Source organism: Lepus europaeus, chromosome 3 (assembly GCF_033115175.1).
Source record: "Lepus europaeus isolate LE1 chromosome 3, mLepTim1.pri, whole genome shotgun sequence".
Taxonomy (NCBI): Eukaryota; Metazoa; Chordata; class Mammalia; order Lagomorpha; family Leporidae; genus Lepus; species Lepus europaeus.
Genome location: NC_084829.1, coordinates 156,369,021 through 156,390,795, shown reverse-complemented (window position 1 = coordinate 156,390,795; position 21,775 = coordinate 156,369,021). Strand labels below are relative to the sequence as shown.

Below are 21,775 nucleotides of genomic sequence, written 5' to 3'. Positions count from 1 at the left end.
TTACTTGTACTAAAAGGTGCAAAGGTGAAATTATGCTAAGCCTTCTGGTCAGATTCTTTCAACTCTTAACAGTCCACAACTTCAAGTCTACATGGAATCAGAGAAAGCTACAAGTGCTAAGGCCCTTAGAAGCCATCTCCTCCTCTGGATTCTCGGCACTGTAATAGGCTCTTGAGAGGGGCCCGGGGACCACCCCCCACCCCCAGGAAGTGAAACATGCAGGTGCAAGAGTCCTACTGCCGTTTATCCTGTGCCAATGAACATAATTTCAATTTTATCTTTTGTAAGTGAGAGTATCACCCAAGGCACAGCCGGGAACAAGACTGACTTTCCAAGCTTTGAATAGCTCTTAACAGTGCACTGTGTCACAGACAGGAAGACAGAGCCCAGGGAAGCTGAATGACATCCGCAGACCTACAGCCCCACCCACTCAGGGCTGAGCCACACTGAGCCCTAGGGCATCTGGGACCACCAAATGTGGCCCCAGACCTGCAGCATCACCCAGCAGGGCCTCAGAAAGGTGCACTTCCAGGCCTGACCCCGAGCTCCCAGATGGGAAAGCCCTGACCTCTGTCCTACAGCAGTACCGGCGTCCTCTCTGCTACTCTCTTCCTCTTCCACATTAACCACTGTACTCAAACCCCAGATCCCAACCCAGATCCACACACGGAAAACTGAAAACATCACAGCAAGGCATTCTAACATTGCTATTATGTAGCCACGTTTCTCTTTCTCACAGCCAGAACACCTCCATCCAAACAGTCAATTAAAAGTTTGAGGTTTCAAAAAACAATTCAAGAGAGCAGCACTCACTGACATTTCAGAGGTTAAACGTCTCTCTGGCATTGCGGTGCAGCAGGTTGCACCACCACCCGGGTCGCCAGCATCCCACACGAGCACTGATTTGAGTCCTGGCACCTCCCCTGTTAGTGTGCCTGGGAACACAGTGGAGCATGGCCCAAGGACTGGGGGCCTGACACCTCTGTGGGAGACCTGGACGATGTTCCCGGCTCCTGACTTCAGCCTGGCCCAGCCCTGGCTGTTGCTGCTATTTGGGAGGTGAACCAGTAGATGGAAGATCTCCCCCTTTCTGTTTCTCTCTAATTCTACCTTTCAAATTTATAAAATCTTAACAAGAAGCCTCAAAAAGGCTGAGTTATGCTAATAAGTTTTTGTCCAGAAAACCAAGATCATGGTACCCTTGACTGTCCATGATCAGTAACAGCTGCAAGTGAAACAGAGACAGAACACGTGGAAGATTATTCCACTAAAGGACAGCTCCTTCCAGGAAAACCCGAGTGCAGAGACCTGAAAATCAGCAGAAATACAACCATTTCTTGCCCTTAGTCTGCGATTAATTTCTCTACAGCTCATACCTTTTGTGGGGTATGAGATACACGATTGTCACCTTTACAGGCAAATTTGCTGAACTTCTTCAAAAACACATGTACGAGGCACCATACAGACACTAGTTGTAAGCCACACCTCAGCTTTATACTACTTTGACAAATTTCAAGACTGCCAAATGAGAAATTACAAGGCTAAACTATGAGACCTTTCTATGAGAATCAACCTACAGAACCTGCTATTTAAGTTTTCCCTACATAAAGTAAAATCTTTTCAGCTAGTCCCTGTTAAGCACTGCCTTAATGAACTTCATCTTGAAAAACAAATGTGCATGAAAGTGAAGGGGTTTGCTTTGCAGGACACCAGAGGAGAAACCTCACAGCTTCTCCGAGCAGTGTGGCTGGCTCACAGAGAACACCTGCATTGTGACAGCTTCTGCTCACTTCTCTAAGATTCCTGAGTGTACAGCAGTGTGGAGGGCCAGCATGGTGGTGCAGAGGGCGAGCCGCCACCTGTGACACCGACTCCCCACAGGACCACCCGTTTCCAGTCCCAGCTGCTCTATGTCCCAGCTCCCTGCTAACGCACCTAGAAAAGCAGCAGAGGATGGCCCAAGTCCTTGGGTCTCTGCCACCCACGTGAGAGACCTGGATGGAGTTCTGGGCTGCTGGCTTCAGCCTGGCCCAGCCCTGGCAACTGTAGCCATTTGAGGAATGAACCAGTGGACAGAAAATATCTGTCTCACCATCTCTCTCTGCAACTCTTTCAAATAAAATAAATCTTTATAAAAAGTATAAAGTCATACATATTGATAAGCAAAGCCTTCTGCATCTCTTCAAGTGCCACTCCCACCCCTGCCAGCACAAGCTCTCAGATGGTTGCATACTTAGTCAAAGGCCCACATGATGCCAGCATCCCACATGGGCTCCACTTCCCATCCAGCTCTCTGCTATGGCCTGGGAAAGCTGTAGAGCATGGCCCAAGTCCTTGGGCTCCTGCACCCACATGGGAGACCCGGAAGAAGCTCCTGGCTCCTTGCTTTGGATGGCCTCAGATCCGGCCATTGCAGCCAATTGGGAAGTGAACCAGTGGATGGAGGATCTCTGGATCTTGCTCTCACGCTCTTTTTCTCTTTCTCTCTCGCTCTCTTTCTCTGTGTAACTCTGCCTTTCAAATAAATAAATAAATAAATAGGGCCCACATAATGTTCAGTAACAAGGACATAAAAGTTACACTAGAGGCCACATTTACAAGTGACTTCTGCTGGACATAACACCAAGCTTCCTTGTCATGGACCCTGCACTACCGTGCAGGCTGCAGGTACCTTACACAGGGACAGCAGTGCCCCTGGGAGACAGCCTTAAAGGACAGCAGTCACAGCCCCGAATGACCCTGTATTGGCTTCCAACTCATATGCACCCTGGGAGGCAGCAGGTGATAGTCCAAGTACTTGGGTCCCTGCCATTGACACCGAATGGGATTCCCAGCTCCCAGCTCTGGCCTCACCCAGTCCCTGGCCACTGCAAGCATTTGGGGAGCAAATCATCAGATGGGGGAGCTCTTTCTCTGTCAAATAAATTTCCATGACAGGCAGCTTTTCAGAAAACGCTTGCTGCACTGAGATCTCTGTGCGCACACCGAAACCCCAGCAACGTCAACCATCTTTCTGGACCCAATTTCCTCACACGCCAAGACGAATGGCAAAGGTGGCACTTGTGACAGTCTGATTTAGTGACATCTCTAAATTTTTTAAGACAGGTCATTTTAAAACTCCAATTACATGGAAAGCTGAAATAGCACCCGTCCAGGTGCTGCCTATGGAAAAGACAGAAATCCATCCTCGCTGCTAGTTATCACCAAATAGGTGTTTCTAGGTGGGCTGAGATTTTCCCTAATAGGTTTTTTTTTTTATTGTGAGTATGCTAAATACAGTTTACAAACCTTTCCTTTAGAGACCAGATGGTTCTCATTCAAAATAGCTTCTATCAAGCCCCGAAACAAGGACCAGCAGAAAATGAGGAACACAGCGCTGCATGTCTTATGGATCTCCTGTGCTTAGGCCCCCACGACCCCATCCAAACCAATCTGGAAGAGCACCGTGCCAGGGAAATGCGCGGACAAGACCTGGTCTGCAACCCCCCTTCTGCCTCCCCAGGCACTGTCAAGAAGATCCTGCATCCTTTATAGAAGTTTCTCAAAACGTGATCGGAGCCGCCAGCAGCCCCTGGTGTGCTTGGTAAAACGCAGGGTCCAACTCAAAGAGCTCCAGGAATCTGCACCTGCACAGCCTCCCCAACGAGGAGTCCAGCGTTAACAGCTTCCTTCTCTCCACGAGTTAAGAGATTTGCAGCCTTCCCTGCCTCTCTTCACATTGGGCCTTGTCATTGTACCTTTGCCATTGTGGCTACTGTTGCTACACACTGCACCTGGTTCTCTTTGTATTAGATACACGCCCAGCTCTCCCTGTCCCCCACCTGACTGCCTCTGTGAAGCTACTGATCCTAATTCGATTTCTTTCTCAGCAATTCTTCCAGTTCAACATTGAAATCCCCGTCCCTCCCTGGTCCCCCAGGGCCTTGAGTTCCTATCATCCATGGCCCCAAGATCACTGAGCGCCACCTAAAAACGTCTAACGACTCATTTGGATTTACCAAGACCCAGTATGAGCCTGAGCCCTGACTTCGTCACCAGGGTCGGGTGATGGTCACTTGTCACGTACTCACGTTCAAACATCAGACTGATTCACAGCACAGTGCAGATAACGCTACTCTGAAATTTTAATAAGCATGCTTCTTCGCTTTCTTACTCTCTACAGCTCCAAGGAAACACTGGAGTGGGGTACATTTGACACAATGGAACTCTGCCCATCAGCCACACAGGAAGAAACGGAGGGGCACATGTTTGGTACAGTGGCTAAGACACCACTTGGTGGGGGCGTTGTGACCTAGCGGGTTAAGCCACCCAGCTGCTCTACTGCCAATCCAGCTCCCTGCCATTGTGCCTGGGAAAGCAGTGGAGGATGGCCCAAGTGCTTGGGCCCCTGCATCCACATGGAAGACCTGGAAGAAGTTCCGGGCTCCTGGCTTCAGCCTGGCATGACCCCAGCTATTGTGGCCATTTGGGGTGTAAACCAGCAGATAGAAGCTTGCTCTAACTCTTACTCTGCCTTTCAAATAAATGCAAAATAATAATAATAATAAAAGACACCACTTAGGACACGGGCATCGCATATCAGAGCACCTGAGTTCAAGTCCTGTGTCCACTCCCGATCCCAGCCTCCTGCTAATGTACCCTGGGAGGCAGCAGGTAATGGCTCAAGGAGTTGACTTCCCATCACCTATGTGGGAGACCCAGATTGAGTTTCAGGCTCTGGCTCTGGCCTGGTCTAGCCCTGGCTGTTGTGGGCATTTGAGGAGTGAACCAGTAGACAGAAGATCTCTCTCTCTCTAATAAAATGAAAATAAATTAAAAATTTTAAACTTCCAAATGAGAAGCTATTATTTGAAGAAAAAAAAAAAGGAGGAAAGAGAAATGGAAACCTGGAAAGAAGGCACCAGTTCCCCCAGGATCACACAAACCCAGCGATGCAGCTCTGCTCGGGGTGGCCTGACTCCAAGCATCTCCACCAGCGCCAAGAATTCAGTCAACAGCCACCAGCATCTATCAGGTAGTTCAGCCTTTGTTGTCCATCAGAATGGAGGAGAGTGGGGGCCTGGATAAACGTCAGCCACGCCCCAAACATCTCAAATAAACCCCATGGAGCTGTCACTCATCTATTGTTCCTAAGGAATCCAACCAGGAGGGGAGAGGGAAGCAGATACCGACACAACCAGGGATCCCACAAGGTGGCCACGTGGGGGGCGGCCCCTGAGCGTGGTGAGGACGGATGAGGGAGACCTGTGATGAGCAGAAACCTTCACGCCCCGACACAGGGCAGGCGACGCCAGCGTGCTCCGGTCCTAGCAACCACATTCCCATGCAGAAGATGAGCAAGTGGATCCCATCAGTGGGATTTCTGGCTTTTAAACAATCCTGTGGATGACAACAACCGCTGCCCACGTGAACATGAGGTTCAGCACACAGTTGTCAAGGGAGAGGTCCCTGGGGGTAACCACCACGTCACTGAATGATGCAGATTCCCCAGAGGCTAAGGTCAAAAGACACAAGCTAAAGGGGAAAGCACTTTGGTTTCGGATTCTGCAAACGTTCACCAAAGCTTCACATGTCCACACAGTAGGTACTGACCCTGGGAGCTGGCTGCAAATGCCGCCGACACCAGAGAGAACTCCGTTCATCTTGATGGGTTCCAGGTGTGTTCATCCTCGCTCCACTCACCTGCAGAAGAGTCTGCTTTTGAAAGTCTTCCTGGGCCAGCACCGTGGCGTAGTGGGTTAAGCCTCCGTCTGCAATGCTGGTATCTCATGTGGGCACCGGTTCAAGTCCTGGCTGTTCCATTTCCAATCTAGCTCCCTGCTAATGCACCTGGGGAAGCAGATGGACCATGGCCCAAGTGCTTGGTACCCTGCACCCACCCAGGAGACCCAGAAGATGCTCCTGGCTCCAGTCTAGCCCAGCCCTGGCCATCGCGGCCATTTGGGGAGTGAACCAGAGAATGGAAGACTTCTCTCTCTGCCTCTGCTTCTCCCTGTCTGTAACTCCACCTTTCAAATAAAAAATTTAAAAAAAAAAGAAAGAAAGAAAGAAAGTCCTCCTTAAGCAGTTCGGTGGCTACCCAGAGTGGCAAGGGTGAGCAGGACCATGACCTTGCCAACCGCCACCTTCGCGCAAGGCCTGAAGGGGAGAATACATGAGAAGGATCTGAAAGCTCAGCACCAGAAGTTACCAGGAAACTGAGGCCCACGAACATTCAGGGAGTCCCCACAAGAGCAAGAGGGCTACACGAGAACTCAAACCCTCATGGAAAACGGAATTAAAAGATAACTTTGGTGCAATTTGTTAATTAGGGGTGGGCATTTGGCCTACGGTTAAGCTGTCCATTAGGATGCCTGTGTCCCTTACTCAAGTGCCTGGATTCAGTAACAGGCTCAGCTCCTGACCCCGGCTTCCTGCCAATGCAGACCCAGGGAGGCAGCGATGATAGCTGAAGGAACTGACTTCCTACCACCCACACGGGAGGCCTGAATTGGGTTCCCAGCTCCTGGCTTCAGCCCCTGCCAGCGGCCGCTGTGGACATCTAGGGAGCGAACCAGCAGACAGGAGCAGGCGTGCTCTCCCCCCCCCCCCCCTTTCCCTGCCAATCTCTAATCTGTCTCCTTCTCTCTCTCTCAAATAACACAGACTTTTTAAAAGACTCCATAGGTATTATAAGACTCTTCTATGTTTATTTGTATTTATTGGAAAGACAGTGACAGAGAGGTCTTCTAGCCACTAACTGACTCCCCAAACGCCCACACAGCCTGGGCTGGGCCAGGCCAAAGCCAAAAGCTTTAGACCCTCAGTCGGGTCTCCGTGTGGGTGGCAGGGACCCCAGCACATAAGCCATCATCTGCTGCCTCCCAGGACGCAAATCAGCAACAAGCAGGATGGAACACAAAGGAGCTGGGACTCGAATCAAGCAGGAGGAACACCATACCTTCTGTCAACCACCACGTTACTCTCTAAAGCACCAGGCAGGACCTCGAAGGGGTACAAAGAAAAATAAGCAAAGCACCTGCTGCGTGATGGAGAAATACTGACAACCTCGTCAAACAACCGTAGACATACACGAAGCACCTGAGCCACATGGCCAAGTGTGTTTCACACTCAGGGACGGTGTCTCTGGGGCTCCATGGAGGACTAGGAATTTGCCAAGCAGGGAAGAACCAGAAAGGAAGAAGAAAGTCCGGAAGGAACCAGCGAACACTTGCTACCCTCTCTCACTGTGGCACACTAAACGCATTCATCCATTCATCAGCATTTCCCAGCGACTGCTGTCACTCTCCTTTGAAATGAAAACCCTAAGGCACAGACTGCTCGTATGAGAACATAACAAAAAGGTTTTTTTAAATTTTATTAAAGATTTATTTATAGTTGAAAGGCAGAGTTACAGAGAAGGGAAGGAGACAGAGGTCCTCCTTCCACTGGTTCACTCCCCAGATGGCCACATCAGCTGGAACTGGGCTGGTCTGAGGCCAGGAGCTTTTTCTGGGTCTCCCACATGGGTGCAGGAGCCCAAGCACCTGGGCCATCTTCTGTGGCTTTTCCCAGGCCATAGCAGAGAGCTGGATCAGAAGAGGAGCAGCCAGGACTAGAACCGGCACCCATATGGGATCCCAGCACTGTACTTTACCCGCTACACCACAACGCCGGCCCCTTTAAATTTTAATAACATACAATATTGCACTAAAATTCCTCGCTATATTTTAAAGGCTATCGAAATCCTTAACTTTCACCAGCTTACAAGAACTCCAAGCTTATTCATGGAGCCATTTCCCAAACTACTAACAGGAGCCTTGAAAACTTTAACCCCACCTATATAGTTCCCAAACGCAAAGAAATCACTCATTAATGGGAACTCTTCATCAGCCGTGTCCAAAAGGTACATTCAGAACTCCAAGGACCAATTTTAAAGCAACCTTGTAATCCAACACCTTGAAAACACAATGAAAGCTGCAGCCCAGATCCTGTTACTCAGTCTACAAAACTCAGACATGGAAACAAAGCAGACCAGCTTCCAGCTGGGCGCAGTGCCTGGGCCCAGGCCCCCAAGATCCAAGAGAGGAAACGCGTGATGCACTCCAGGCCAGGAACCTTCCCTGCGCCCCGGCCGGCGCCTAGGGCCTCACCCTCTCCAGGTTCTTTCTGAAAGCTCCCAAACAGAATCACCTTTGCATTCTGGACGGCTTGCATTAGACGGAAGACAGACCTGGACTCGGCTCTCGGCTGTGCGCGCTCAGGCCCGCGCGGAGTGGGCAGGGTGTCCCGAGGTCCCCAGCCTTCCCCCTCCGTGTGGCTCATCTGGATACGACCCCGCACTGGATGCAACTTCCCTGGCCCTCCCCTGTTTTTCACGCACCAAAGGGTGTTCTGCTCCTGCATTTCTAGAATCTTCCCTTTGCCTGTTCTCACTGTCCCACGGCCACTGCCTCAAACCTTCTCCCCTGGTACAACTCACCTTCCTTGGGCCTCAAATGCGAATCTGACCTTACTGCTCTCCTGCCTAAAAGCCAAATGAGGCTTTAGGGCCCCTTGCTGCTCTTCCCGCCTTGAAGTTCTCCTAGCAACCAGCATGTTGGGAGCTTAGCCGTTCTTAACACACTGCAGAGCTTAGGCAAGGTCTGCTCAGTGTTGAGGGAGAGAGCTGTCTACATGGGGTTTCTTTCTCATTCCACCAAAGCCTTGAGTGTCTTACTCAAGGGAAGAGATGGCACGATGGACACAGAACACCTAACACAGGGCCTGGCAACTGCTGTCACCGCCTCTAACCATGTATTTCTTCTTAATTTTTTATTTATTTATTTTTTTTTTTTACAGGCAGAGTTAGTGAGAGAGAGAGAAAGAGAGACAGACAGAGAGAAAGGTCTTCCTTTTTCCGTTGGTTCACCCCCCAAGTGGCCGCTTTGGCCTGCGTGCTGTGCCGATCCAAAGCCAGGAGCCAGGTGCTTCTTCCTGGTCTCCCACGTGGGTGCAGGGCCCAAGCACTTGGGCCATCCTCCACTGCCTTCCCGGGCCACAGCAGAGAGTTGGATTTCTAACCATGTATTGTTCTCAAGTCGACATCATGCACGGGGGCTCACTGGACCCGACACTCTAAGGTAGGGAAGCTATGATGTGGGAGCCCTGCAAATGGAGACGAGTCTTCAGAACCACTCGTTCCAGACCCCAGGTCCCCTCACGGTGCCTCTCTGTCGGGAGCTCTGGCTTGTCTTATGGAAAACAACACAGAAAGGAGCCAAAGTGTTTGACTGCATAGTCATTGCTTCCATAAAGTGTATCCAGGACTTTTTATCACAGCTAAGGAATACCAACACATAGGCCAAATTCCACTACAATGAACTCCAAAGGATTTGGACCTATATCGTATCATAAAATCCTTTTCCATAAGTAAGCCATGGACTGGCTCATTCATGTGTTCCTCCATTCATCTCGATCACACGCCTGCTTCACACAGGTCACTGTATTTGGTGCTGGGGTCCTGTGACTTAGTCCACACAGTCAAGACTTCCCAGCTGAAACCAACGACGGGAGTTATGGAAGGTTGTTCCTATGGAGACCTGAACAGAGTAACCAAGTCATCCTGGCTGTGTTCCTACAGAGGCACCGTATCTTTCGACAAGTCCCTGGTACTGGGCTCCCCTACCCAGCAAGTGGGAGAACTGGTGCATATTATCCCTAAAGTGACGCGGGGCCAGCGTGGCAGCAGCGCAGGGAAAGCTGTGGGAACGCCAGCTCCAGTCCCGCCTCTTCCGCTTCGGATCCAGACCCCTGCTGAGGCCCCTGGGAAGGCAGCAGCAGAAGACACAGCCCTTGAGCCCCTGCCACCCAGGTGGGAGACCAGGACGGAGTCCTGGTTCCTGGTCCAGACCTCACTGTTGCAGCCATCTGAGGTGGGAACCAGCAGATGGAAGATCTCTCGATGGAGATCTCTCTCTCCCTCCCTACTTTTCAAACATTTTAATACATTTTTTAAAAAAAAGCAATTCCAATATTATGAATTCTAGAAACACCAGGATTCCAGATCACTAGCAAGTCTCTGACATCTACAAGTACAGAATTTTATATCACAATTTCATAAATGTGATATTATCCATATATCTCCTGTAGCTAGATACCTCATCACCTTACAAATTATGAAAAATGGTTACTACATGCAAATTTGAAGCATTTTAAAGAATCTTCTAACCACTTCAGCTTACAAATCGCCCCATGTGAAAATTATATATTTAATGTAAATACCGATCTTAAATGATCTCACTGAAGAACCTAAATAAATCAGACTCAAAACCTTCTCTTCTCACCTTCCCTTCTCGCTTGAATTCTCATATTTTTAGATTGACTTCAGTTCTCTTAGATGGGAGCAGATGTTGGGTCCAGTGGCTAAGACGCAGCTTGGGATGTCCACAACCCACCCACTGCCCGCTCACACGAACCCTGGGAGGCAGCAAGTGGTGGCTCAAGTCCTTGGGTCTCTGCCACCCACGTGCAGGAGACCCTGCATGAGCTCTGGCCTGGCCCAGTCCCTGCTGTCGCAGGCACTTGTGAATGAACCAGGGAACAGAAGATCTGTCTCTCTTTCAAACAGAAAAAATAAAAATGTGAAAAATTCTTGTACACAAAATGGCTTTTTAACCCAACGTACTAGCACACTGATGTGCGCCAAGCTCTTTGTGGCCTTACTTTCAAGTCTTGCACCTTCTCCCTCTCAGCAGATCACCAAAGACACGGAACCCTGAGTGCCTGGGGAGGCGGTGGCTGACGAGGCCCCGGTGCCGGGGCACAGATCCCCGACGCTCGCCCACGATCTTTCCTGTCATCAAGCAGAAGACACCTGTCCGAGCAGCTCCTAAACAGCCAGACGTAAGACGGCAACCAAAGCATATTCTGCACACCGACTTACACAGCTCAGGAGAAATCAACCCCTTCTTGTCTCACTGTGTCCCAGGGACAGAAGGAAGCAGGATCACACTAACCCATCCGGCACCTCTGGGTGAGTTACACAAGGAACTTTCTTCCACGGAGGAGAAGCGCACCAGAGGACTGGCAGCTTGAGTGTGAACTGGATTTCTGTCTCCACTCGCCTTAGACAGGATGGCCTTGTGCAGTGAACAACCTGTACGACTGTACAAGGTGGCACACTGTTGGGCACTGTACATTACCACCGTAGCATCAGCTCCACCGGCCCTGTTTCCACGCGCGGGGTAAACCCCACAGGACGGAAACCACGGTCAGGACGTAGAACTCTCACAGAACAGCCGGATATATGTCTAAGGGGGTGCGATTGCAAGTGGGGACCCTAGCAGTTGGCACTCTGCAATCCACGGCCTGGGGCCCACGACCTGCACCTGCACGACACTGCGAGCGCCGCCCCGGCTGGAGCCCAGGGAGGGAGGCAGGCCCGGGGGCAGCCAGGTGCGGTCAGTTAGAGCAGCGGCGTCCGCGGGCATTCGGGGACCAGGAGCGCGCGGCCGGTCAAGGTCTCCTCGCCAGGCAGCCGCCGGAAAGCGCACCGAGGGCAATCGCCGTCGAGATCAATAAAGGCGCCCTGTTTTTCGGTTTGTAAAACCCCAAGAGGGGGCACGGGGGCTCCTCAAGCTGCCCTATTTCCGAGCGCTAACAACTCCCCGGGCGGCCGCAGCCGGCGCCCAGCTCGTGGAAGAACGCGTCTGCCCTCCTCGCCGGTCTTCGGTAAACCACGACCCGCTGGGGACACAACGCAACGGCTTTCACAGCCACTGGGCGGCTCAGCCCCACCGGGAGCAGCGCCCGGCGGGGGGGGGGGGGGGGGGGGGGGGCGGCGGGTCTACACCCGCGGGATCGCCCGCAGCGCCTCCCTCCCCCGCCGCGATGCCGCAGGCCGGGGCCTGTGTGTCCGCGCGGCGCCGGGGGCCCTCGGTTAGGAAAGGGTTGGTGCCCGGGCCCGGCCGCTGCGCGGGACAAGGAAAGTGCCCCGGGCGCTGCCACGCTCACGGGACAAGGCGCCGCGCGAGGACAGCGACAATCGGGGGCAGGGGGGCTTAGAGGGCACGGGACCCCCGGAGCCCGCGCCCCTCCGCGCCCTTACCTCTGTCGAGCGCCGGCGCTCCTGCGCGCGGACTTGGAGAAGTTTCTGCGGTCACTTTTTGTTCTCCGCCGGGGCGCGCGCGCGGGGACTCTGCGGCGGCCACGGCTGCCCCCGCCCGCGCGCCGCCGCACCTTCCTCGCGGCCGCCGGGCCCGCCCCGGCCCCGCCCCCGGCCCGCCCCCCGCCCGGGGCCGCGGTCCCCGCCGGCTCCCCCGGGACAGCTGCCTAGAGCGACTCCGCTCGGGGCCGGACACGAGCGTGTGCACCGGCTGCCCCGGGCTTACGGCAGACACGGCGTCCCCGGGAGCCCGGACCTGCAGCGGGCAGGGGCCGGTGTCCCCGAGAGGGCGGGGGCGCCCCGGAGCGCTGGGGCTTCCCCGACGGAGGTGCCGCGCGCTGCACCGGGGGCCCCGGAGGCGGCGAAGCTGGGGACGGGGAGAGGCAGGCGCGCGGGCTGCCCGGAGGCGGCGTCGCGCGGTCGCTGCCCCGGCCCCGAGGGGGAGAGGAAAGGGAGGGTGCGTGCTGGAGGGGTTTCCTTGGTCGTGGCGCCCATGGCAAGGGCGCTCGCACAGCCACGCAGAGAGCCGGCCCCAGCCTGACGCGGTCCGAGATGCCCAGTGCGGGCACCACCAGTTACGGGGCCCGGGATCCGGCAACCGCCCATTGGGAAGTGTGGCCGGAGGAGCCACGCGCGCCGGACTGCGGAGCGCGGGCGCACGGCGGGTCCGCAAGACCCCAGCAAGCTTTCCCACGGCACACCCTCCGCCCTCCAGCCCCACGGGCTCTGTGCGCGTGGAACCTCCCGTGCCCGACTCGTCTCAGCGTCTACACTGGGACCCTGCCTGGGGAAGGCCGGGCCGCTGCACTCCCCCGACTCCGGACTCCGTTTAATCATCTACTCCGCCTGGGAGCTCCCCGCCTTGGCCTCTTACTTGCTTCTGCCGCAGACTTCTCTCCCTGAGCACGATTTTTTGTATTTGTTTTTCTTGCTTAATGTATTGCATTTTCCACGCCGTTTAAAAAAAAAATGTTTTTTTCTGGCTGTAAAAGTGAATGCAGTGGGGAAGGGGGGAAGTGCTGTGGTATAGAGGGTAAAGCTGCGGCCTGCAGTGTCGGCATCCCATAGGGACACCGGTTCGAGTCCCCGCTGCTCCACTTCTGATCCAGCTCTCTGCTTTGGTCTGGGAAAGCAGTAGAAGGTGGCCCAAAGACTTGGGCACCCACGTAGGAGACCTGGAAGAAGCTCCTGGCTTCGGATCAAGTGCAGCTCTGGACGTTGCAGCCATCTGGGGAGAGAACCAGCAGATGGAAGACCTCTCTCTCTCTCTCTCTCTCTCTCTCTCTCTCTGCCTCTCCTCTCTCTCTGTAACTCTTTCAAATAAATAAATTAAAATAAATAAATAAATACAGTGGGCTCCCACTATCCACTGGTTCTGCATCCAGAGATTCAACCACCTGTAGGATGAAAATACTGGAAAAAGAAGTGTCTATACTGAACATGGAGTGACTTTTTCTTGTCATTATTCCCTAAACAATGCACTCTAACAGCTCTTTACATCGCGTTTACGCTGGGTATTTAAGAAATCCAGAGGTGACCTAAAGTGCACAGGAAGACAATGTAGCTTAGATGCAAGGTATCTAAAACGTTTTCATATCTGACCTGCAGGAGCTCCTGGGACCAGTCTCCTTTGGATATCAAGGATGACTATCACAAACTTTAAAAAATGTTGGGTACATAAACCAAGATGGCTCCACATCCCCCGGCCTTATAGACTCACCTTCCCTGGATGGCCAAGTTACCAGAGTCTGATCCTGCATCCCAAGTGGATCAAGAGAGTCTAACTGGCCGGCGCCGTGGCTTAACAGGCTAATCCTCCGCCTTGCGGCGCCGGCACACCGGGTTCTAGTCCCGGTTGGGGCGCTGGATTGTGTCCCGGTTGCCCCTCTTCCAGGCCAGCTCTCTGCTGTGGCCCGGGGAAGGCAGTAGAGGATGGCTCAGGTCCTTGGGCCCTGCACCTGCATGGGAGACCAGGAGAAGCGCCTGGCTCCTGGCTTCGGATCAGCACGATGCGCCGGCCACAGCGGCCATTGGAGGGTGAACCAACGGCAAAAAGGAAGACCTTTCTCTCTGTCTCTCTCTCACTATCCACTCTGTCTGTCAAAAAAAAAAAAAAAAAAAAAAAGAGAGAGAGTCTAACAACTAAAGTGGTGCAAGCTTTATGGATGTATTCACTGTAACAGGACTTTGAGTAACAAGGAATTTACTAATAAGAGGTAAAGAGAAATCACAAATAAAGGGAGTAGCAGGTACAAGGATCTAAGCAGCAGCCCCTACTCTCAGGGCAGAGATGGGGCACCCATGGGTTAGCCTCTTCCTTCCAGCCCCCACTCCAACCCCAGGGGCTGAGACCCAGCCTGTTAGGGAGGGCACAGCCACAGCACAGTAAATGACAGAGAAGTCCGATGGTGATGCGCCCCTGGAAATCTACTCTTAGGGTATGGGGAATATGGGGAAAGCCATTCACAAGGAGGCACCCCTGCGAGGGTGGGGTCCTGGGGGAGGGTCCTGGAGAAACTGCACCCACTGCAGGAGCACGTGGAGCAGGAGCAGGCAACCAGGAAGCAAAATCTGTCCTCAGGCAAGGCCTCTCTGCTGCCAGCTACTAGCACAGCTCACCAGTAAGCCGGTGGGCAGAGGGGCCCAGATTCATTCTTACACGGAAGCCAAAAGGGTGAACTTGGGGCTGAGAGGCAACAGGTTGATAACCAGTACACCATAGAAAGCCCAGGCATTGCCCAGTGACCAGGGCTTCCTGCACACTCCAGGTGAACCCCAACATTTTTTTAAAGATTTATTTAAAAGAGTTACACAGAGAGAGGGAGGGAGAGAGAGAGAGAGTTCTTCCATCCAATGGTTCACTCCCCAGTTGGCCACAAGGGCAGGAGCTGCGCTGATCTGAAGCCAGGAGCTTCTTCTAGGTCTCCCCTGTGAACCCCAACATTTCTGCAAATCTTGCCCTGTCTGGGCACTTGTCCTTTCAGCTAGCCACTGATGGAGTCCCTGACCGCCACTCCCTTGACTGTGAGTTGCTGCACTAGGCATGTCTCCCCACCACCCTCACCTCCGCTGGGGGCACCCATGCCTCCTCTCCCAGTTCTTCACAGCACGGCTCTGGCCACGATGCAACAGAATTGGACAGAAGGTATGGGAACGAAGGAAAAGGAACAATGTTCAAGCAACTGAAGATGCAAAAACAGCCACCGGGCTCCCTGCTGCTCAGCTCGCCTTAGCCTGAGCCCCCCGCAGCGCACCAGCGTGCCCCCTCCCCACAGATGACACTGTCACTATGTCCCCTACCCAAGGCCAAGCTGAGCAAAGAAACAAGTGCATTTCTCCTCTTCCTCAATGTTAGTCCCTGTCCGTGACATGAGAAATAATGGGCAGAGATGCAAATTAACATTCATATTACGTTAGAAGGGATATTTGGCACCCAGGATCTAGACTTGCTCATTTGTTAACGCCTTTGTGGGGTGTCTTGGCTCAGTTGTAAGCGGTAGTGGGATCATCTGTGTGTTCACAACAGTCCAAGGGAGACAGACAGGAAACAAACCTTCTAGTTGTTATGTCTCATGAATTCTCTGAAGATGCAGAGAGAATACAGGTTGGGGACCCCTTCTCTGAATTGTTTGGGACCGGAAGTGTTTCAGATTCCAGATTGTTAAACATTTTTCCTATACACAATGATATATCTTGGGGGGTGGAGCCCAAGTCTCAACACAGAATTCATTTGTTTCCTGTATACTTCATTTGCATAGCCTGAAGGTAACTACATACGCTCTTTTTAGCACACCTGAGTTTTGACTGCGACCTGTCACGTGAGGTCAGGCATGGAATTCTCCACTGGTGAAGTCAGGACAGCGCTCGGAAAGTTTTGGATTTTCCCACGCAGGAGGCTCAGCCCACGCAAGGAGTTGCCACAGCTCCCAGGGACCCCGCAGGAAGCAGCCTTTGAGCTGAGCTCTGAATGACCAGCTGAGCTGAACTGTTCCACCAAGGAATTGAGGCTCTGCCGTGGGAAGGAGCTGGGTCCGCTTGAAGGAAAGTGACTGGGGACCAGAGAGGAAGCCGACGTGGCAGGCAAGAGCCCAGCATGTGTGGGCACAGTGGCACGGTGAGGACTTGGGGTTTTTACCCTGAGACGAGTGAGAGCCCTCTGAAGGGTCCGGAGCCCCAGTCTGGCTGGAGACCAGAGAAGAGGCCAAGGGCATATTCTACGAATACATTTGGGAGCTGGCATTGTGGTGGAGCAGGTCAAGCCGCGGCCTGTGAAGCCAGCATCCCATAGGGTGCTGGTTTGTGTCCCAGCTGCTCCACTTCTGATCCAACTCCCTGCCAATGGCCTGGGGAAAGATGGCCCAGTGCTTGCTCCCCTGCCACCCACTTGAAAGACCCAGACGAAGCCCCTGGGTGCTGGCTTCAGGCTGGCTCTTCCCTGGCTGTTGCAGCCCCTTGGGGAATGAACCAGAGGATGGAAGATTCTCTCTCTCCCTCTCTTTCTCTGTACTCTGACTTTCAATTAATAAATAAATCTTAACAAACAGAAGAACACATTTGGGAAGAGCCTAAAACGTGAAGTTGGTGCTCAGGGTAGAGAGAGAACGTAGAGATTTGGACCCGTAGAGAGCTAAGTGGCGTGGAGAAAGAATGGGCGGCAGGGGCTGCCTCAAGTGCTGGGGGGGAGACTGCAGAGGAAGGAGAGACAGAAGCCTGTTAGCAAGAGGCCCTGAGAGGGACAGGCCTGGGAGCCGGGCACCGGGAGGAAGCTAAGGGGGAGTGCCATTCTCGCCCAGCAGTGTGGCTTGCCTGTAGAAGCACCAAAGGCCCCATGAGCTCTAGAGAATTCCTGCATCCACCCTGGCAAAGAGAAAGGCAGCATGTAGGCTTAGAGGCAGCCCAGGGCCAGCGATGTGCCACAGCTGGTTAAGCCCCCACTGCAGTGCCACTATCCCCTATCAGAGCGCTGGTTCGAACCTGGCTGCTCTGCTTCCAATCCAACTCCCTGCTAATGTGCCCAGAGAAGGCCAAGGGCTTGGGCCCCTGCCACCCATGTGGGAGACCAGGATGGAGTTTCTGGCTTCTGGCTCCAGCCTGGCCAACCTCTAGCTGTGGTGGCCATGTGGGGAGTAGACCAGCCGATGGAAGATCTCTTTATGGCTCTCTGTCACTCCGCCTTTCAAATAAGTAAATATTTAAAAAGAAAAGAAAGGCATCCAACTTACTTCATCATCCACTTACTTCTTGCTATGAAGGTTTTCAAAGTCCTCAGCCACAGCATCTTCTTTTCTCACAAGTTCAGGAACAGCTACAGCCCACACCGCAGGGTCTTCAGATGACTGACTCATCGCAAAACGTCCGAAACGTCCGGAGGGAAGGGCTCCAGCCTGGTTTACCTCCCCCCCACCCCCCGGGGCCTCAGCACAGTTCCTGGCACTGAGGAGGTGCCTAGCAGTGGTTGCAGAATGGAACGCTGTTTCCAAGCCTTCCCAGCGCCTGGCAGTATCTCACTGGACGGCTGTAGCAGACACTGAGCCATCGGCTTTGGCACGCAAGCCCTCCTTCCCCGGTGCCCTGCCTCAGAGAGCTTCCTGCACACACCTCTCTCACGCTTGGAAGATTCTGTTGGGGGAGGCTTCGTGGTGTCTCATCTTTCTTTCACAGCTCCTGAAGGAAGAGAGTCTTCTTGCTGTGCACACTCTGCCTCTGCCCAGGCAGAGAACGGCTACGGAAAGGGCACGAGACGCGCACCTCCGCCCAGAAGCCATTAATCCCCATCTCCCTGGCGCGCCAGTGCAGTTTGCCAGCATGTTTGTAGACCAGAACCAGCACCAGTTCCTTCTGCTACAGGCGTCTCTGCTACTTACTGCCTGTGACACTGAGGCTAACACCCAGTCTCCCTTGCGGCCCCCTGGGAGGTAGGGCACGGACTGGGGCTGCACCACGTGGGGTCCAGCCGCCTCTCCAACACAGGTAGCTCAGTCTGCCAGTGGGGCGGGCTGGCTGGGGGAAGCTGGAATTTTTAGGCAGCATCCTTTCCAAGAAAGCCGCGTTTCTCCTTTCTGGAGATCTCTTGGCCAAACACGGATGGGTCTTTTCGGTTCGCTGCTCGGGAGCTCGCATGATTCGCTCACTTCCTGGTGTTTCTCAGATCCCTGAAAGGAAAAAGGAAGAAAAAGGAGGCAGGCTTGATTGCAATTCCAAAAAGCTGCTTTCAGCCCCAAACCTGATCTGCTTGCCATTGCTCTCAAATCGTTTGCATGTGTGTGGGGCGTGGAGCTCAGTGTGAATGCAAAGCTTTGCTTTTCTTTCTCTTGGATTGATTTTGCCCCTTTTTCTTCCCTCCAACAAGCTATTTTATGTATTTTTGAAGGCGTACTGGAAAATGGAAGGCCAGCTGGTAGGAGTACTGCACCATGATAAAAGGTCTGTGTTTTATTTAGACAATTGCTCAAGATTCTAGCTCCAAAAGTCTTGCTTAGTGCCACAGAGACTCTTCCCTGGCCAGGGCGGATCCCCCCACTGCTCCATCCCTGGCCCAGGAAGCATTTCCAGGTGTCACCAAAGAAGAGATAGTGGTCCCCCTGGGGAGCATGCCACTCTTACACTTTGAAGTGGGTTTGGCGAGGAGACCTAAGAGAATTATGCACAAGCCTGAGCCCTGTGTAACCTACACACAGACACCTCGTGACCCATCGTGAAAGACCTAACCCGGCGCTTCACCCCGAATAAATTACCTTTGACATCGATTGTTCTAAGCTGATCAAACTGATGTTATTCTAAATTTTTTTTTTTAAGATTTATGTATTCAAAAGGCAGAGTTACAGAGAGAGATGAAGATCTTCTATGAGGGCGGGCACTGTGGCATACTGGGGTAAGCTGCTACCTGCAATACCACTTTTTTTTTTTTTTTTTTTTTTTTTTTTTGACAGGCAGAGTGGACAGTGAGAGAGAGAGAGACAGAGAGAAAGGTTTTCCTTTTTGCCATTGGTTCACCCTCCAATGGCCGCTGCATCGTGCTGATCCGAAGCCAGGAGCCAGGCGCTTCTCCTGGTCTCCCATGCGGGTGCAGGGCCCAAGCACTTGGGCCATCCTCCACTGCACTCCTGGGCCACAGCAGAGAGCTGGCCTGGAAGAGGGGCAACTGGGACAGAATCCAGTGCCCCGACCGGGACTAGAACCTGGTGTGCCGGGTGTGCTGGTGTGCAAGGCGGAGGATTAGCCTGTTAAGCCACGGCGCCGGCCCACTCCACTTTTGATCCAGCGTCCTGCTAATGTGTCTGGGAAAGCAGCAGAAGATGGCTCATCTCCTTGGGCCCCTGCACCCACATGAGAGAGCCAGAAGAAGCTCTGGCTCCTGGCTTCAGATTTATTTGAAAGTCAGAGTAACAGAGAGAGAGAGCAAGATCTTCCATCTGCTGATTCACTCCCCAGATGGCCACAATGGCCAGGGCAGGGCCAGGCCAAAGCCAGGAGCCTGGAACCTCACCAGGGCTCCCATGTGGGTGAGGACCCAAGCTCTTGGGCCATCTTCCACTGCTTTCCCAGGTGCATTAGCAGGGAGCTGGATCAGAAGTAGAGCAGCCCGGACTTGAACCAGCATCCACATTGGATAGCGGTGTTGCAAGTGGTGGCTTAACCTGCTGCATCACAACGCCAGCCCTCATTTCTTTCATCGTTCTTCAGTTACAGTATTAGCCTGATAAACATATTCAAAAACATAATCGTTAATACTGTCTGAATCAAAAGTAAATGCCTACCCCTATGCTAAATACGGTAAAGATGTTCCATCAATTCTTGCTCACCAAGTCGGTGCATTGTCGGCATTTATTTTCACTGGAGCCCTCCAGATAGGAAACATATTTGCTGAAACCATACTTACTGTGAGATGCAAACCTTGCAAAATATGAGCATGCTTCTCTCTCAAATTTCCCTTAGTGCCCTTAGGTTCCTCTTTTTCCAATTCCCCCATCCCATTAAACTTGGACTTCATGAAGTCTCTGTATGGACTCTTCCTGAATCCCCCGTCTTCCTCCCAAGCCCTTCCATTTAGGGCCCATTGTTTATGCTCTGCCCTCAACCCCGTAGACTTCTCCGCCTTCTCCTGTCTTGCTGCAAGTGCTGGGCTTGGAGTTTGCGCGTCACAGTTCTGAGGGAAGAGAAGCAGGTGGCTTTTCGCTCCCCGACAAGAAGTTGAGCCGCGTTTGCAGTTGAGGGCCATTGGTGTGGGGCCGCCTGGCGTGCAGACGAGCTCTTCAGAAGGGAAGCTGTTCTTGAAATTTACCTACCTAGAGAATGGACTTCAGTCAAGATGGTGGAAGCAGCAGTGAAAGAGCTTTAAAGTCTGTTTGGGTGTGAAGGTGAGGGACTGAAGAGGAACGCTCGGGCCTTTATGACTTCCTCAAAAAGCACTGAATTGGGGGATGATTGTTGTTTGGGGGATTCTAGCTCGAAGATAAGGTATTAAATGAGCTAGAAACTGACCTTGACTCAAATTTATGATTGTCAATTTCCTCTTGGTTTCATACATTCTTTTTTTTTTAAGCTTTTTTTTTTTTTTTTTTTTTTTGACAGGCAGAGTGGACAGTGAGAGAGAGACGAGAGACAGAGAGAAAGGTCTTCCTTTTGCCGTTGGTTCACCCTCCAATGGCCGCCGCAGTAGCTTTTATTTATTTATTTGAAAGTCAGAGTTACAGATAGTGAGAGGGAGAGGCAGAAAGAGAGGTCTTCCATCCTCTGGTTCACTCCTCGGATGACCACAATGGCCAGAGCTGTGCTGATCCGAAGCCAGGAGCTTCCTCCAGGTCTCCCATGCGGGTGCAGGGGCCCAAGGACTTGGGTCATCTTCTACTGCTTTTCCAGGCCACAGCAGAGAGCTGGATAAGAAGAGGAGCAGCTGGGACTTGAACCAGCACCCATATGGGATGCTAGCACTGCAGGCAGCAGCTCTACCCGCTACACCACAGCGCCGGCCCCCAGCTATGCATTTTAAAAATCCAAATTCAAGCTTTTAAATTAGATTACTTCCAAAGGATTGACTCTCAGGTTAGATTTGTGTCACAGCACTATAAAACGCAGTATTCTGTAAAAATAATTGAAAATGGGAGTGGGCACTGGTGTCAGAGTGAGTAAAGCCACCACCAGCAGTGCTGGCATCCCATATGGGTGCTGGTTCGAGTCTCGGCTGCTCCACTTCAAATCCAGCTCTCTGCTAAGGCCTGGGAAAGCAGTTGGAAGATGGCCCAAGTTCTTGGGCCCCTGCACCCACGTGGGAGACCCGGAAGAAGCTCCTGGCTCCTGGCTTTGGATCAGGGCAGCTCCGGCCGGTGCAGCCAATTGGGGAGTGAACCAGCAGATGGAAGACCTCTCTCTCTTTCTCTCTCTACCTCTCCTTCTCTCTGTGTTTAACCCAGACTTTCAAATAAATAAATAAATCTGTTAAAAAAATTGAAAATGATCTTGACAGCAAAACATTCTTTTCTCCATTAGGGTGATGCGACCGTTGACACCCGCAGTGGCTCTAGAGTTACAGGATCATCGAAATCTTTCTGCTCCCAGTTCTCCTCTGCTATTGTATCAAGAATTTGTAAAACATTTCTCTTTTGCCATTTTTTTTTTAAAGGGAAAGACAGAAGACATAGTTGTGAACTGCTC

At 52.6% G+C, this 21,775-nt stretch overlaps 1 protein-coding gene across 3 annotated transcripts in view; it reads right to left on the bottom strand.

Annotated features, from left to right (window-relative positions):
• Positions 1-17,455, bottom strand: part of TIAM2 (TIAM Rac1 associated GEF 2) — a 258,811-nt gene extending 241,356 nt beyond the window's left edge. For 2 of the 3 annotated variants that reach the window (XM_062186960.1, XM_062186964.1), the window contains exon 1: positions 12,068-12,147. The gene's annotated coding sequence lies outside the window, so the exon portion shown is untranslated. Of the gene's footprint in view, positions 1-12,067; positions 12,148-17,346 lie in introns of those variants that run through there. The other variant, XM_062186961.1, reaches the window with a different exon arrangement.
• Positions 17,456-21,775: the final 4,320 nt, after the last annotated feature.